This window comes from Mustelus asterias, chromosome 2 (genome assembly GCF_964213995.1).
Source record: "Mustelus asterias chromosome 2, sMusAst1.hap1.1, whole genome shotgun sequence".
NCBI classification, from domain to species: Eukaryota; Metazoa; Chordata; class Chondrichthyes; order Carcharhiniformes; family Triakidae; genus Mustelus; species Mustelus asterias.
In genome coordinates this window covers 117,736,091-117,752,156 of record NC_135802.1, presented here as the reverse complement: position 1 = coordinate 117,752,156, position 16,066 = coordinate 117,736,091, and positions in this window count along the sequence as shown.

The window sequence follows — 16,066 nt, the reverse complement described above, 5'->3', positions numbered from 1 at the left end:
GTGCAACATGAGCATCAAGCAGCGGCAACTCCTGTCTCCTCAAACCCCTGAAACCATGCAAGCCGCCACTCCATTCTGCACCATGGCTGTGCCTGACATTCCCACCACAGCCGAAGGTTGGTGCTCAGTGGTACTCACCCCCTAGCTCTAATTTGCTACTGCTGTGCCTGAGCCACACTTTTATAGAGCAGTAGTGATCCATGCTGGCGTGATGGCATGCCCGAGAGGTGGGAAGTCTCCGGAAGCGGGACAATTGCGTGTCAAACTCACGAATGATATTGAAATCTATTAAATTTGTGCTAATATGTTTATCGCTGAAGTGGTTTTTGCCATTAAAACGGAGCTGGGAAGATAGCAAACCGTCTGGTATCATGCGCAAATCAGATTTATTAGTATCTCACGTTATTTTCTTCATAATTTTGTACTCCTCTATCAACCCTTCAGCCTTCTACGTTGCAAGGAAAATAACCCCAGCCTGTCCAATCTCTCCTCATAGCTTCTTTAATCATTCAATTTAAGTGAATTAGTGCAACCCAGAGTGTAAACCAATAATCTTTCTTATGATCGGGACCAGAACATATAGAACATCTTGTGGGGACTGGCCATCATTTTATACAGCTGATTTTGCCTTATGTCAAAACTATTATTGTTTGATAAGTCTTGTGATGTGCATTACTTGTTTGTTTTTTCTTCATCAAACTATAAAGATGTGCCTGTAATATGAGGAGTAAAATAAATTTTGGATATGAACAGGCAGTATTGAATTAGCCCATGTGATTTTTCCTAATATTGAAATAAATGAAAAGAAACATTAAGCAGGTGTACAATGGGTGGCCAATCCACTTTATATCCCTGCCAAAGTTAAACTTTGCCCCATAATTATTTCTCATGCAGAAGAGGCAGGGCTATTAATCTTTAGCTCTCTTGTGTACCCACAACTCTGTCAACCTGAGCACATTACCGGTCTCAGTGCTGGATGAGCACATGTTCAACCTGTCAGCGTCTAACTCTGTAACCTACCAAGAGACTAATCTGAAAATCCCGTGGTAGTTTAACAATTGAAAAATTTAAAGGATGATTACTGTGCATGAGTGAAGACTGCAATAGGTTATGGCAGCTGTCATTTTGTTTTTTCTTAAAGATCTATTAGTGCCAACATCATAAATGCTATCTAAAATAGGGCTGGCGACACAACGATACAGCATTTAGTGAATGTAACTCTTTCTTTTCCACTTTCCTCTCTCACAATTCACAAAAGCGACTAAGTAATCTATAATAGGTTCAATCATTCTATAGCCATTTGATGGAGTGTTAATTAAAAATGAAGCCACCACCTTGTGGCCTGGATGAGAACCAGCAGCCAACATTGGAGATTATGCTAGGTTATGCTGCCAATTGTGGCTTTTAAAGTTGCAGTTATATTAATGAAAAGTGGTGGAGAATGCGCCACAATTGACCTCAGTTTCCTATGGTTGAGAATTTCAAGTTTCTGGGTGTCCAGATCACCAACAGCCTGTCCTGATCCCTCCACGCCGAGGCTATAGTTAAGAAAACCCACCAGCGCCTCTACTTTCTCAGGAGACTATGGAAATTTGGCATGTCCACTACAACTCTCACCAATTTTTACAGATGCACCATAGAAAGCAGCCTATCTGGCTGTATCACAGCTTGGTATGGCTCCTGCTCTGACCAAGACTGCAAGAATCTACAAAGGGTCATGAACGAAGCCCAGTCCATCACTCAAACCAAACTCCCATCCAGTGTCTCCATCTACATTTCCCACTGCCTCGGAAAAGCGGCCAGCATAATCAAGAGCCCCACGCACCCCGGACATACTCTCTTCCACCTTTGTCTGTTGGAAAAAAGCTACAAAAGTCTGAGGTCACAAAGCAACCGACTCAAGAACAGCTTCTTCCCTGCTGCCATCAGACTTTTGAGTGGACCTACCTTACACTAAGTTGATCTTTCTCTGCACCCTAGCTATGACACTATATTCTGCAGCCTTCTTTCCTTCTCTATGAATGGTATGCTTTGTATAGCACGCAAGAAACAATACTTTTCCCTGTATATTAGTACATGTGATAATAAATCAAATCAAATCCTGCGGTGCACAAATGACCAGAAATGTAATTGGACCAGCCAATTAGTGTGGCTATAAGAACTAGCCAGAGACTGGGTATTCTACAGCAAGTGACTCCCCTTTTACTCCCAAAGCCTGTCAACCATCTATAGGGCACAAGTCAAGAATGAGATCAAATACTGAACTGGATGAATGCGGCTTCAACAACACTCAGGAAGCTTGATGCTATTCTAATATGACATGGGAACTATATGTTTATGTATATGGATACTCCACCATTAATGCAGCATTTTGTACCAATACATGTTGCAATAATAAATCAAATCAAATCAAATAAGATCAGTCATTTTTTCCTCATCATTACTAACGAGTGACCACAAAATCCACTTGGATGAATATTGCAGGAGACTTAACTAAAATCCCAAGGATCCAATATCCTGAGAACATGCATTGCACACTCTCTCACCTAGGCAACAACGACCACAATAACTAGCATTTATATTTGGTGACTTTAACATTGTAAAATGTTCCAAGTCACTTCATAGGTTATCAAACACCAAAATGCATAAACAGAAATCAGGAGTGGTGAGGTAGGAGTTAAACAACAACAACTTGCATTTATGTGTATCTGAAGGAGACTGGTTTCTTTAAAATTGTCAAATTTTCTACCTTTGTAACATTAAAAATGGGATTCCATCTGTTTTACCTTACTGGCCATGTCCAATTTTATACCCAGCACCTCTTGCATATTTCCTTAATACTATCTCACATGAGTTTCTGTACATTATATAAAAATACAATATTTAGTTACTATAATTTAATTATGCAAACTACTGAAATTAGGCCTTCTCGGCAATCAGAATGATTTTCACAACGCACACAGCTACTGGACCTCTGAATGTGTGTATTGATGAGGTTTATGTAGATAGGCACCATTACTTGGGGCATTGAGTTTAAAAATTGGCAAGTCATGTTGCAGCTTTATAGAACCTTAATTAGGCCGCACTTGGAATACAGTGTTGAATTCTGGTCACCACACTACCAGAAGGATGTGGAGGCTTTGGAGAGGGTCCAGAAAAGATTTACAGGGATGTTGCCTGGTAAGGAGAGCATTAGCTATGAGGAGAGGTTGGAGAAACTTGGTTTGTTCTCACTGGAATGACAGAGGTTGAGGGGCGACCTGATAGAAGTCTACAAGATTATGAGAGGCATGGGCAGAGTGGATAGTCAGAAGCTTTTTCCCAGGGTAGAAGAGTCAGTTACCAGGGCGCATAGGTTTAAGATGCAAGGGGCCAGGTTTAAAGGAGATGTACGAGACAAGTTTTCTACACAGAAGGTGGTGGGTGCCCAGAACACGCTGCCTGGAGAGGTAGTGAAAGCAGATACGATAGTGACTTTTAGTGACAAATACATGAATAGGATGGGAATGGAGGGAAATGGTCCCCAGAAGGGTAGGGGGTTTTACTTCTGTCGGGCAGTATGGTAGGTGCAGGCTTGGAGGGCCGAAGGGCCTGTTCCTGTGCTGTAATTTTCTTTGTTCTTTGTACTTGAATCATTTGTAAGTCCTTGTGACATGGATGTATGCACTCATATTGCTGGTGAAGAAACTCTGAGGATTGGTTTGACAGCTGTTGGATTGCATTACCTGAAGTCTGCACATGAGAACCTATGCTCTTATATCCAACTTTAGGTGTCCACAATGATTATATTGTAGAGAAGCAGGAAGTTGGTGCTGAAACTCCTCACCCAGAATTGTGAAATCACTGAGTAGAAAGACAATGGCAAAGTACTAAGATATGCTGATCATGCCACTTGTGAAGCACTTCTGACAACTATTTTTGTCTACCTATTAATAAACTTAAATCAGTCTAGTCATTTGTCCAGTGACTTGTTCTGACTATCTACTTGGTGGAGGGTCATCACTTTGATGTAGAGTAGGCTCTAGATGGACATGCCCAGCAGCAATTGCAGCAGCAAAAAAAGCAACAACATACACATTGAAAATGCCTTTCATGTAGAAAAAAACCTCAATCAGTTTCACAGAGTCATAAGAAAAACATAGGCAGATATAGACATTAAAGAGAGCAACCAAAGATTTGATCAAAGAGGAAGGTGTTAAGAGGATCTAAAAGAAGAGAGAGGCAATGATGTGGAGTTTAGGAAAGGATGGATGGGGTCAAGATGGCTAAAAACATGATTACCAATGGTGTGGCAAAAGGGGAAGGCATGCACAAGAGGCCAAAATCAGAGGAGTTGTGGGAGGTGTGTGAGGGGGAGGAGGAAGACGTGGGGGAGGTGGAGGAGTTTAGATTTAGATTTAGAATATTACAGCGCAGTACAGGTCCTTCGGCCCTCGATGTTGCGCCGACCTGTGAAACCAATCTAAAGGCCGTCTAACCTACACTATTCCAATATCATCCATATGTTTATCCAATGACCATTTAAATGCCCTTAACGTTGGCGAGTCCACTACTGTTGCAGGCAGGGCATTCCACGCCCTTACTACCCTCTGAGTGAAGAACCTACCTCTGACATCTGTCCTATATCTAACACCCCTCAATTTAAAGCTATGTCCCCTCGTGTTAGCCATCACCATCCGAGGAAAAAGGCTCTCACTGTCCACCCTATCTAATCCTCTGATCATCTTATATGCCTCTATTTGGTCCATTTGCAATAGATGCAAATTCTTAAAAGCCCTTTTCAAACATCCTTAAAAGCAATTACAGATTTCACAGACATCTTAAGTAATGACAGACTTTCCTTACTGCATTAATTCTGAGTTAAAGTTCCTCACAGGGCACAAACCTCTGAACAACTCATCTACCCAACCTTACCTTCTTACACATGGCAGAGTCTGCAGATTATGCAATAATCAGCCATTGGATCAGAGTGGATGGGAGTCATCCTTGATCCCAAGGGACTGTCTAAGAAAAGGTTACAGATATAGAGTGGCAAGGATGGGTCGGATTTAAAAACAAGGTTTCAAAATTTTGTGAAAATTGCTGCAGGATGTTGGTTACAATTCAGTGGGTCTGAAGAAGTATTTACAATCATATGCAAATTAACTACAACTCCGACTCTTAGAACTATTTACAAAGACACAATAAAGGGTATAAGCTAGGAACAGTCTTCATGCTTGCTGGTACACACGGCTGTCCAGCACTCAACGGACCCTGGGTTTGGGTCAGCTGCTCTCCTACATCATTGTGTGGTCCCACATTAAACCTATATTTGTCAGACCCTCACATTACAATAGTTCAGCAGGTACTGGACCAGAAGCCAATGCATGTCAACGAGCACAGGGGTGATGTGTGGAATAAGATGAGCTCAAGTTTATGTTGGATGGAAGATGGGAGTTGCGGGAGCTTGGTGAGGAGGAGGAGGAAGAGTTGTGGGAGGTGGGTACAAGTGCTGATGAGGATAAAAGTTATGAGTGAGTGGAACTTGATATTGGTTCGGATAAAATCAGCAGAGTTCTGGATGAGCTGAAGTTTATGGATGATGGAAAATGGGAAGACAGCCAGGAAAGCATTGCCAATTGCCAGGTTTGGTGATTGCAAAGGCATTGATGAGGGTGTACATTCTGAGGGGCATGTTGCATCAGAGTTAATGGGTGGTATCTCTATTTATACAAGCATTATATAAGTCTACATAATTATCAACTTAATTTCCACAATTATAAGTGTACAATTTATATTAATGGGTTACAACAACTATTTTTAATCTAGCTACATTTATCTGGATTTGTTGTTAAGCTGGTGCAGTAGTGGTGGGCCTCCTACATCATTAAGTGTACACATCTGTGTACAGTACATTCAAAATCTGCAGGACATCAAAGCGCTCACAAATGTAACTGCATGTTTATTATTCCACACAGTAAAGTTTCACCATGAGAACAGTAAAATACTTACAGATGTTTCAACAAAGTAAAGATACAGCAAAGTGAAATAAAAATCAGTGCAGCCCGCAGAATCGAGCTGGAATATTGACTGACAATTTGGATATGGAAACACCTGAAGAAGTGATTAAAGAAACTTCCTTCAGCTGAGTACTGTGTGCAGTGAGCACTATTTCAAACAGTTGCAACATTTGTAGAATTTGATATCTGAATCATAAAATTTTAAATCACGGTGGAAGTCCTTTTAAGCCATTGGGTGGAATCTTACCAAAAAATGGCAGTGCTGTTTCCGGCGCGGAAAACACAGTGATTCCCGCTGACGGCATTGGCGTGATTTCGGACTGACTCTTATGCCATATTTGTGAAAGTTTTTATGCCCACGAGAATCATGCCACACATGTGGCATGTTCCCTCTGATTTACCCGCCCGTAACAGCTTAGTCACTGCAATCACTGGGGAACTCCAGCAAATACCTCCCCAACATTTGTTCCACACAATGTCTGCAGGGGATGGCAGCTAGGAAATCCGCATCTCGCTTTTCGGAGGAAGTCCTCAACAGGATGCTGGATGGAGTGGAGCAGAGATGGGACACACTCTGCCCTGCTCAAGGAGATGGCCTTCCAGTAGGGTCACCATCCTGGCCTGGGAGGCAGTGACCGCTCTGGTCAGGACAAGCTTGCTGAAAAAGAAGATGGGACAGCAATGTTAGAAGAAGATGAATGATTTTCTTTGCAGAGCCAGAGTAAGTGAACCACCTCCAGCTCCCACTCCAGCCCCATGCCTGCCACATTTCATCACCATCTTCAGTTCACGACTCCTGTCTACACTGTCCCTCTCTCCGTCATTGCAGGATGAACTCAACAGGCACGACAGGGTGCAGCCTAATGGAGTCATGCCCAAGCTCAGAACCCTCACGTGTTTCAAGGAGTGAGCCCTTGAGCTGGCTGGGGAGAAGGAAGAGCGCGTCTGCACTGCTGGTGAAGTGGGGGCAGCAAACGTGAGAATCCTTAACATGTGCTGTCATTCCTCAAGTCTCAAGTGAGTAATCAATGTTCCCTCCTTTATCCCCTGTGGTGCACTGATGCCATCTCTTTTCTCTTGGAGGTGAAGCAGCCAAACAGGCCACACCATCCTCATGCCCTCAGGACCCACCAGACACGAGAGACTTCTCCAATCCCATCGTTGAAAAGGTGTCACAGCTGTCACCAGCATCCGGCACCAGCACAGATACTCAAACCTCGATGAGTCCAATAAGTAGGCAGGCTTCTCGATCACTCACTGGTGAGTATCTCACAGCAGGCGGAGGCAGGGACGTTCCAGGGAACCGGCACTTGGAGGAATGCTGGAGCCCAGGACTCTGCTGAGTTCGTTGCCGATGACATGCTCCTTGGTCCGGTCGTCCCACTGCTGCTGGAGCTGCAAAGGCAGAGTCGCGAGAAACAGGAAGGGATGACTGCAGCCCTTCTCGGATTGCAAGGCCGACTGGAGGAGGCCCATCACCTTCTATCCGAGAAGATGCTGCCGTCACTTCAGCGCACCAAGGCCAACACTGTGAGGGTGACGTCCGCAGTGGAGACCTTGGCACAGGACGAGCACTCCATGGCAGGGATGTCCTCATCATGACTCAGCTCATGACCTCCATGTCTTAGGGAGCTTCAACTGCATGGTGCAGGCACTAGTGAGAATCCATGAATGTCTGCACATGAGGATGGCCGGGCTTCTGTATCTCACTCTAGCTGTCCCTCTATCCCATAGAGGAGCACAGGGGCCCCAGGGAACCCGAAAGGAAAAGGATCAGCAGGAGTACAGCATGGGGCCCTACAGCTAAGGGACCGTGGGTGTCTCCAGCTCATCTGACACTCCTTCCATGTGAGTGACATACTCCAGCCCCTGATACCGAGAAGAGAAGCAGTCAAACATCCATGCTGTCCCGAAGCAAATCTGGACTCTCAAGATCCTAACCCCCACAGTGGACGCCCGCTAAGGTAATCTCAGGCAAGAGGGCTACTGCCTCAAACTCACTTGTGGACCCAGAGGATACATCTAGACGCAGTGTGAGGGTAAGGAAGCTTAAGAAACTGTAGGCACTTAGTGAACACAGGTGAGCATAGACACTAGTGCTTATAGGTCACCATTTTATATTGAATGTTTTGCATTAAATTTCACTTTTTTCACCCACAGAGCCTCCACCCTGCCTGTTATTGCCACCAAGCTTGGGAGAACCACCATGCTTACCCGACACCTCATTCCTGTGGAGTGTGAGAATGGCAGTGCTATGTCCCTCCTACACCGGCGATGCAGTAAAGAGGCGCTGCTGCTGACAGGCCCTGACCCCATGCTCCCCCAGAGCCCAACCCCCATCCATGGAAAGTGTGGTGGACCTCAGTTGTGCCTTTGTCCTATATGGACCACCGTTGTGTGTGTTTGTCATACCTGGACACATCCCCTTCCAGTTTGGTTCCTCCCCTCAGCACCTAGTATAAAGGTGGCTGTCTCCTCCCCCTTGTTCAGTCCAGGTCGGTTAATTGTTGGGATCTGCTCCTGATTCTGTTGTGAATAAAAGCCTACACTTATATTGGCATATCGGTAGTCTTTCGCCTTAGTGATAGCGCATCAGAAAGGTAAACCCTTCGTGCTCCCTCCTTCCCCCCCCCCAATCAACTCAACCCTCTCAAGTCTAACAGTGTTTTCTAGTGATCATAACACCAAGGGCTTTGGAGGTGCTGCCAGGCTGCCCACCTCGGCTGTAAGATTGATGTGAACACCAGGACCCCTGACGTGGGTGGGTCTGTAGTAGCTGACAGTGTGCATCCTGCGATTCCGAGCCCTATGATAAACTAATTCGGTAGCAAGACTCGTGAAGCTTTCTGCCAGGCAGGAGTCAGACATATCGCTGAGGCTGAAAGGAGCATTGTTCTGTCTTCAATGCAAGTCATCATCACTCTCCTGCAGAGTCCAGCCAGAAGCTTCAGCGTCCTGCACCATGAAGCTTGGCAACAGCATGGAGCATACTGGCACCACATTATTGGTGAGATGTTTGTTCTCATGGTGGGAGAGCTCTTCACTCCCTAGTCCTCTTGGTCCCCGAAGCAAGACACGATGAGGTCATCCCTACCACATCTGCCTAGTCAGGCCCAATCCAAGGTTCTTCCACCTCCTCCTCTGCATGGTTACCCTCACCACCTTCCTCAACATTCTCCTTATCCAAGAAAATGTTGCGCTCCTCCATCTTCTCCAGGTCCACGTGGGCTCGCCTCTGCAGCGCCAAGTTGTGGAGACACAGCAGACTACAATGATATGGAAGACCCTCTGGGGGCTGTATTGTAGGGCACCCCAACCAGTCCGGGCACCTGAACTGCATCTCCAGCAGGCCAATCACCTGCTCCAGCAGCATATGCGTTGCAGCATGAACCTTGTTATAACAAGTCTCTGCAGCTGTTTGTTGCCTCTGCATGGCATCATCAACCACCTCCTGAATGTGTACCCCTGTCCCCGAGAAGCCATCCCTTCAGCCACTGCTGTCCCTCGAAGATGGCTAGGATCAGAGAATTCCCCAAGATGTAGCTGTCATGGACGTTCCCCGAGAATCGGGCGCACACCTCCATGAAGGACATCGTGTGGTCACAGACAAGCTGCAAAATGAGGGAGGAATATCCCTTGCAGTTTATGAATGGCACCATGTGATGCCGTGGAGTGCACAAAGCATGTGGGTGCAGTTAATTAAACCTTGCACCTGGGGACAAGCCTGCTAAGCTGGCGAAGCCCATGGCCCTGACATCTTGACTCACCTGGTCCTGGTCCAAGTTAATGTAGATGTGAACCCTCACATTAAGGGCATCTGTAACCTCCTGGATGTATTTGTGTTTGGCCGACTGGGAGATGCCACACATGTTGCCCTTGCTGCCCTGGAATGAGCCACTTGCATAGAAATTCAGAGCTGTGAGTTTAAGGGTCACAGCCAGTGGATGTTCTCCCATTCCGTGTGGTGCCAGCTCTTGCAGGCTCTGGCGGAGGTGGCCCATGTCCTTCAGGACAGACACAGCCTTCTACAATAGGATGACCGATGTCTGAAGATGCTCAGCCGGTACCTACAAAGCTCACACATCTGTGGTGCTGCTCCCGGAACAGCGACAGGCCCAGCCTCTCCTTCCTCCGCAGGGCACTGGTCCTGGCCAGGTGCCGTGATACTTTGGTGTCTCTGCTGCTGCACTATGGCAATAAGTAGGATAGCCAACTCAATAGGCTCCATGATCCTCCAGATCATGCACTGTAAAGAAGAGAAGACCATCGACACTCATCCCCCAATTTCTCTGGGACTACCACCCAATCGCAGTACACCCAATCCCTCACACCCTCCATTCTGACACTATAGCCACATCTCCACATTGATCCCTGTCAACTCCAGCAGAATGCAACGCGTGGACCTACCAAGGTCTCAGTGGCACCAAAGGCCCGCATTCTCCCAGCTCCCCCAAAGAAACCTGGTGTCACGTTAAAGGGCAGTTGAGTGGCTGCATGTGACCAGTGTTTGCATCCTGATGTGGGAGCTTGCTGATGTACCCCGTCATGACTTCAATTGGGGTGCGTGACGATCAGGGCAGATTCACAAGGATACTAATTGTAGAGGAAACAATTATAGAGAGGGCAGCACAGTGGTTAACACTGCTGCCTCACAGTGCCATTGACCTGGGTTCGATGGATGCCTTGGGTGACTGCCTGTGTGGAGTTTGCACATTCTCCGCATGTCTGTGTGTGTTTCCTCCGGGTGCTCCGGTTTCCTCCCATAGTCCAAAGATGTGCAGACTGGTGGATTGGCCATGTTAAATTATCCTTTAGTGTCACAAGATGTAAATGTGTGGGGTAACAGTTATAGGGCGGGTGGGGGGGGGGGGAGGGGGGGGGCTGTGTAAGATGCTCCAGCAGAGAGGGATTCTATGATACTGCATGAGCAGAAGGTGCTAATTGGTTGGCAAGTGGACTCTGATTGGTAGAGAATGCACCAGTGAACAGTTAACTGCCAAACTTTTGTTGCTGTCTTTTTTCATTAATGCTCAAGTTCTGTATTCCCAAATGACTATCGCCTAAGGGAGATGATGGTCTAGTGGGATTTTTGCTGGACTATTAATCCAGAAATTCAGCTAATGTTCTGGGAACCTGGGTTCAAATCTTGCCATGGCAGATGTTGGAATTTGAATTCAATAAAAAATCCTAGAATTAAGAATCTGCAGATGACCATGAAACCATTGTTGATTGTCAGAAAAACCCATCTGGTTCATGAATGGCCTTTAGGGAAGGAAATCTGCCATCCTTACAGGCCTACATGTGACTCCTGAGCCACAGCAATGTGGTTAACACTCAACTGCCCTCCAAGGGCAATTAGGGATGTGCAATAAATTCTGGCCAGCCAGCAACACCCATGTCCCACGAATGAATGAATATTATCTACAAAAAAAGCATGTGCATTTTTTCAGTAATAATAAGATCCATGTATCCTGGTGACCTTTGACCGACAAACAGTATCAACGGGAAGAAAGTTAAGTTATGGGGGCCCTCTATCAATCAGCGCCTTCTGCTCATTTCCATTGAACCGCGTAAACACTTCTTCCGTGGCCAACAAGTCCTGACGTTGACTCAAATCCAGAGCTTTTGGTCCAGTGGTAGTGGCACTATCACTGTGCCACAAGGCCACCACAGAATGGTCATTGAGTTGTAATATTGGGCAAAACCTGATTGTAGTGGTGAGTGTCTTGACAGTAGGACTGAAGTGAGTGCAATTTCCACTCAGTGGCTGGATGGCTGGCCATCGCAATCATGTGGCAGCCAGCCAATTAGCTATGCACAGTTTCAGGGGCCTGATCAGTTGTGTGGCAAGGGCGGGCAGGAGGTTGCTAACCCTACCGATGCTTCACAAGGTCGATGGACCAGGCACCATATATAAATGGCACCCGGACAAGTATCCATGCCCTGTAAGCCAGCAGCATCATTCTGCTGTCTGGAAGGAGGATTTGAATGGAACTACTGACACCCATGTCCATCTGTCACAATTGGACCCAAGAGTTTCTGCCATTCCGTGCCCATCAGTGGACCCTGATCACCTGTTCTCACCCTAGTTAAAAGTGGATACTATGGTTTAGCACAAAGAATGAGTGACCCATGGTTGACCCTCTCTCTAGGCTGTCCAGGAATGTCAGGAAATCCTACTTCCCAGTGAGAGTAGCAGAAGACCCTCCCGCCTGACTAAGGAGGAGGGTCTTCTGCTACTATCCCTGACATCAGGAGAAGATGATCGAACTGGCCAGGGAACAATGCAAATGCTCAGTTGTGGACAACGCCAGAGTGTCAAGGCAACAGAATGAAAATGTCTACAACCTGGTGTTGAAAACTGAGCATGCAGGAGATATGCCCTGACTTGCGATTGTGCATTACCTCAAGTTAATTTATTGTGTCCTTCAACACACGTCCTTGTAGTCAGCAGACACATTGCCCACCCTCCACGGCAAGCCAGAATTTCATCTCAAGGATAATGTTACAGAATACTTAGAGGATGTACCACCACATCAATCCCCCACACCTTCCATCAGCACACAGACAGCCACCTCAATGGGAGTCCATTCTCAAATAGGCTCAGGGACACGTCTGGTGAACACATCACAGGCACTTCGCAGCAGCTGATGGAGGATGTGGTAGCTAAGGTCTCTGGCAATCAGAGGATGGAGACCAGGCTCAGGCTGAGCTCCATAGTGATGACCTGCCTTTGGGAATGGCCACAAGAAAACTGCTGGAAATGCATTAATAGGCAGCAGAACATCTGGCAGAGATGCCAGATACTATGAACAGCCTTGAGTGAATGGTGTAGGAGTCCATCCGTCATGAGTTCTGTCAAAGCTCTGTCATATGAGAGCTTCATAGCTTTCTCCATGGAGAGTTTGGTAATCCCTCTGGAGAGTCAGTTCCAGCAGAGAACACTAAGCAGCTTACAGGATATGTGCTCAAACCTGCATCCCTTCATCTGACCATGGGCTCTAAACACCATTGGCTAGGCCGGAGAGTGACAAGGCACCTCGCCCTCCCTCATTTTCCTCCTGAAGTCAGGGAGGTGCCATCGTGCATTGAGGTGCATCAACAAGCTGCTTCCAGGGCACCATCTCGGGGCACTCCAAGAGAGAGCTGACAAGGGTCAATGCGGGAGACCCTCGGCAGGCTAGAACCCTCTAAGCCTCGGACCACCAGAGGACAGCTGCCAAGGTCATCCCTGGCAATGAGTATAGCACTGAACATGCTGCCTGCACCTCAGATGTTGGGTTCACTCCAAAGCATATTGGTGGAAAACATTAGTAAAAAGCCTCTAATGGCACAAAGGTGGTATGAGTGTCTAATCATTCTATAACATTTTAGAACAAGTTTATCTATAAATATATAGTTCTGAGCACTTTATTCCAGTGTGTTAAATGATCATGTTATAACTTTGAAGTGGAGATGCCGGTGTTGGACTGGGGTAAGCACAGTAAGAAGTCTCACAACACCAGGTTAAAGTCCAACAGGTTTATTTGGTAGCACAAGGTTTCAGAGCATTACTCCTTCTTCAGGTGAGTGAGGAGTTGTGTTCACAAACAGGGCATATATAGACACAGACTCAATTTACAAGATAATGGTTTGAATGCGAGTCTTTACAGGTTATCAAGTCTTTACAGGTACAGACAATGCGAGTGGAGAGAGGGTTAAGCATAGGTTAAAGAGGTGTGAATTGTCTCAAGCCAGGATAGTCAGTGAGATTTTGCAAGCCCAGGCAAGTCGTGGGGTTACGGATAGTGTGACATGAACCTAAGATCCCGGTTGAGGCCGCCCTCATGTGTGCAGAACTTGGCTATCAGTTTTTGCTCGGCGATTCTTTGTTGTCATGTGTCGTGAAGGCCGCCTTGGAGAACGCTTACCCGAAGATCAGAGGCTGAATGCCCGTGACTGCTGAAGTGTTCCCTAATAGGAAGGGAACACTCCTGCAGGTGATTGTCGAGTGGTGTTCATTCATGTGTTGTCATAGCATCTGCATGGTCTCGCCAATGTACCATGCTTCGGGACATCCTTTCCTGCAGTGTATCAGGTAGACAACGTTGGCCGAGTCGCAAGAGTATGTACCGTGTACCTGGTGGATGTTGTTGTGAGATGATGGCATCCATGTCGATGATCCGGCATGTCTTGCAGAGATTGCTGTGGCAGGGTTGTGTGGTATCGTGGTCACTGTTCTCCTGAAGGCTGGGTAGTTTGCTGCGGACAATGGTCTGTTTGAGGTTGTGTAGTTATACTGTCATAGAGTAATAGTGGTTTACAGTATGGAAACAAGTCCTTCGGCCCAACTTGTCCATGCCTCCCTTGTTTTTAAAATCCCAAAGCTAATCCCAATTGCCCGCATTTGGCCCATATCCCTCTATACCCATCTTACCTATGTAACTGTCTAAATGCTTTTTAAAGGACAAAATTGTACCCGCCTCTACTACTACCTCTGGCAGCTTGTTCCAGACACTCACCACCCTTTGTGTGAAAAAAGTGCCCCAGTGGACACTTTTGTATCTCTCCCCTCTCACCTTAAACCTATGCCCTCTAGTTTTAGACTCCCCTACCTTTGGGAAAGATATTGACTATCTAGTTGATCTATGCTCCTCATTATTTTATAGCTCTCTATAAGATCACCCCTCAGCCTTCTACACTCCAGAGAAAAAAGTCCCAGTCTATCTAGCCTCTCCTTATAACTCAAGCCATCAAGTCCCGGTAGCATCCTAGTAAATATTTTCTGCACTCTTTCTAGTTTAATAATATCCTTTCTATAATAGGGTGACCAGAACTGTACACAGTACTCCAAGTGTGGCCTTACCAATGTCTTGTACAACTTCAACAAAATATCCCAACTCCTGTACTCAATGTTCTGAAACCAAGCATGCTGAATGCCTTCTTCACCACTCTGTCCACCTGTGACTCCACTTTCAAGGAGCTATGAACATGTACCCCTAGATCTCTTTGTTCTGTAACTCTCCCCAATGCCCAACCATTAACTGAGTAAGTCCTGCCCTGGTTCAATCTACCAAAACGCATCACCTCGCATTTATCTAAATTGAACTCCATCTGCCATTCGTCAGCCCACTGGCCCAATTGATCAAGATCCCGTTGCAATCCGAGATAACTTTCTTCACTGTCCACTACACCACCAATTTTGGTGTCATCTGCATGCCTCCTATATTGTCATCCAAATCATTAACATCAATGACAAATAATAGTGGACCCAGCACTGATCCCTGAGGCACACCGCTGGTCACAGGCCTCCAGTTTGAAAAACAACCCTCTGCAACCACCTTCTGGCTTCTGTCAAGAAGCCAATTTTGTATCCATTTAGATACCTCACCCTGGATCCCATGAGATTTAACCTTATGCAACAATCTACCATGCGGTAGCTTGTCAAAGGCCTTGCTAAAGTCCATGTAGACAACATCAGCTGCACTGCTCTCATATACCTTCTTGGTTACCCCTTCAAAAAACTCAAATTTGTGAGACATGATTTTCCACTGACAAAGCCATGCTGACTGTCCCTGACTGGTTGTTTGAAGGCAAGAAGTGGGGTTGTGGGGATGGCCTTGGCGAGATGTTCGTCTTCATTGATGATATGTTGAAGGCTCTGGAGAAGATGTCGTAGCTTCTTTGCTCCGGGGAAGTACTGGACGACGAAGGGTACTCTGTCCGCCATGTCCCGTGTTTGGCTTGTGAGGAGGTCGGTGCGGTTTTCCGCTGTGGCGCGTCGGAACTGTCAATCAATGAGTCGAGAGCCATATCCTGTTCTTATAAGGGTGTCTTTCAGCGTCTGGAGGTGTCTGTTGCGATCCTCCTAATCCGAGCAGATCCTGTGTATATGGAGAGCTTGTCCGTAGGAGATGGCTTCTTTAACAACGTGTTTAGGGTGGAAGCTGGAGAAGTGGAGCATTGTGAGGTTATCCGTGGGCTTGCAGTACAGTGAAGTGCTGAGGTGACTGTCTCACTAACTATCCTGGCTTGAGACAATTCACACCTCTTTAACCTGTGCTTAACTCTTTCTCCACTCGCATTGT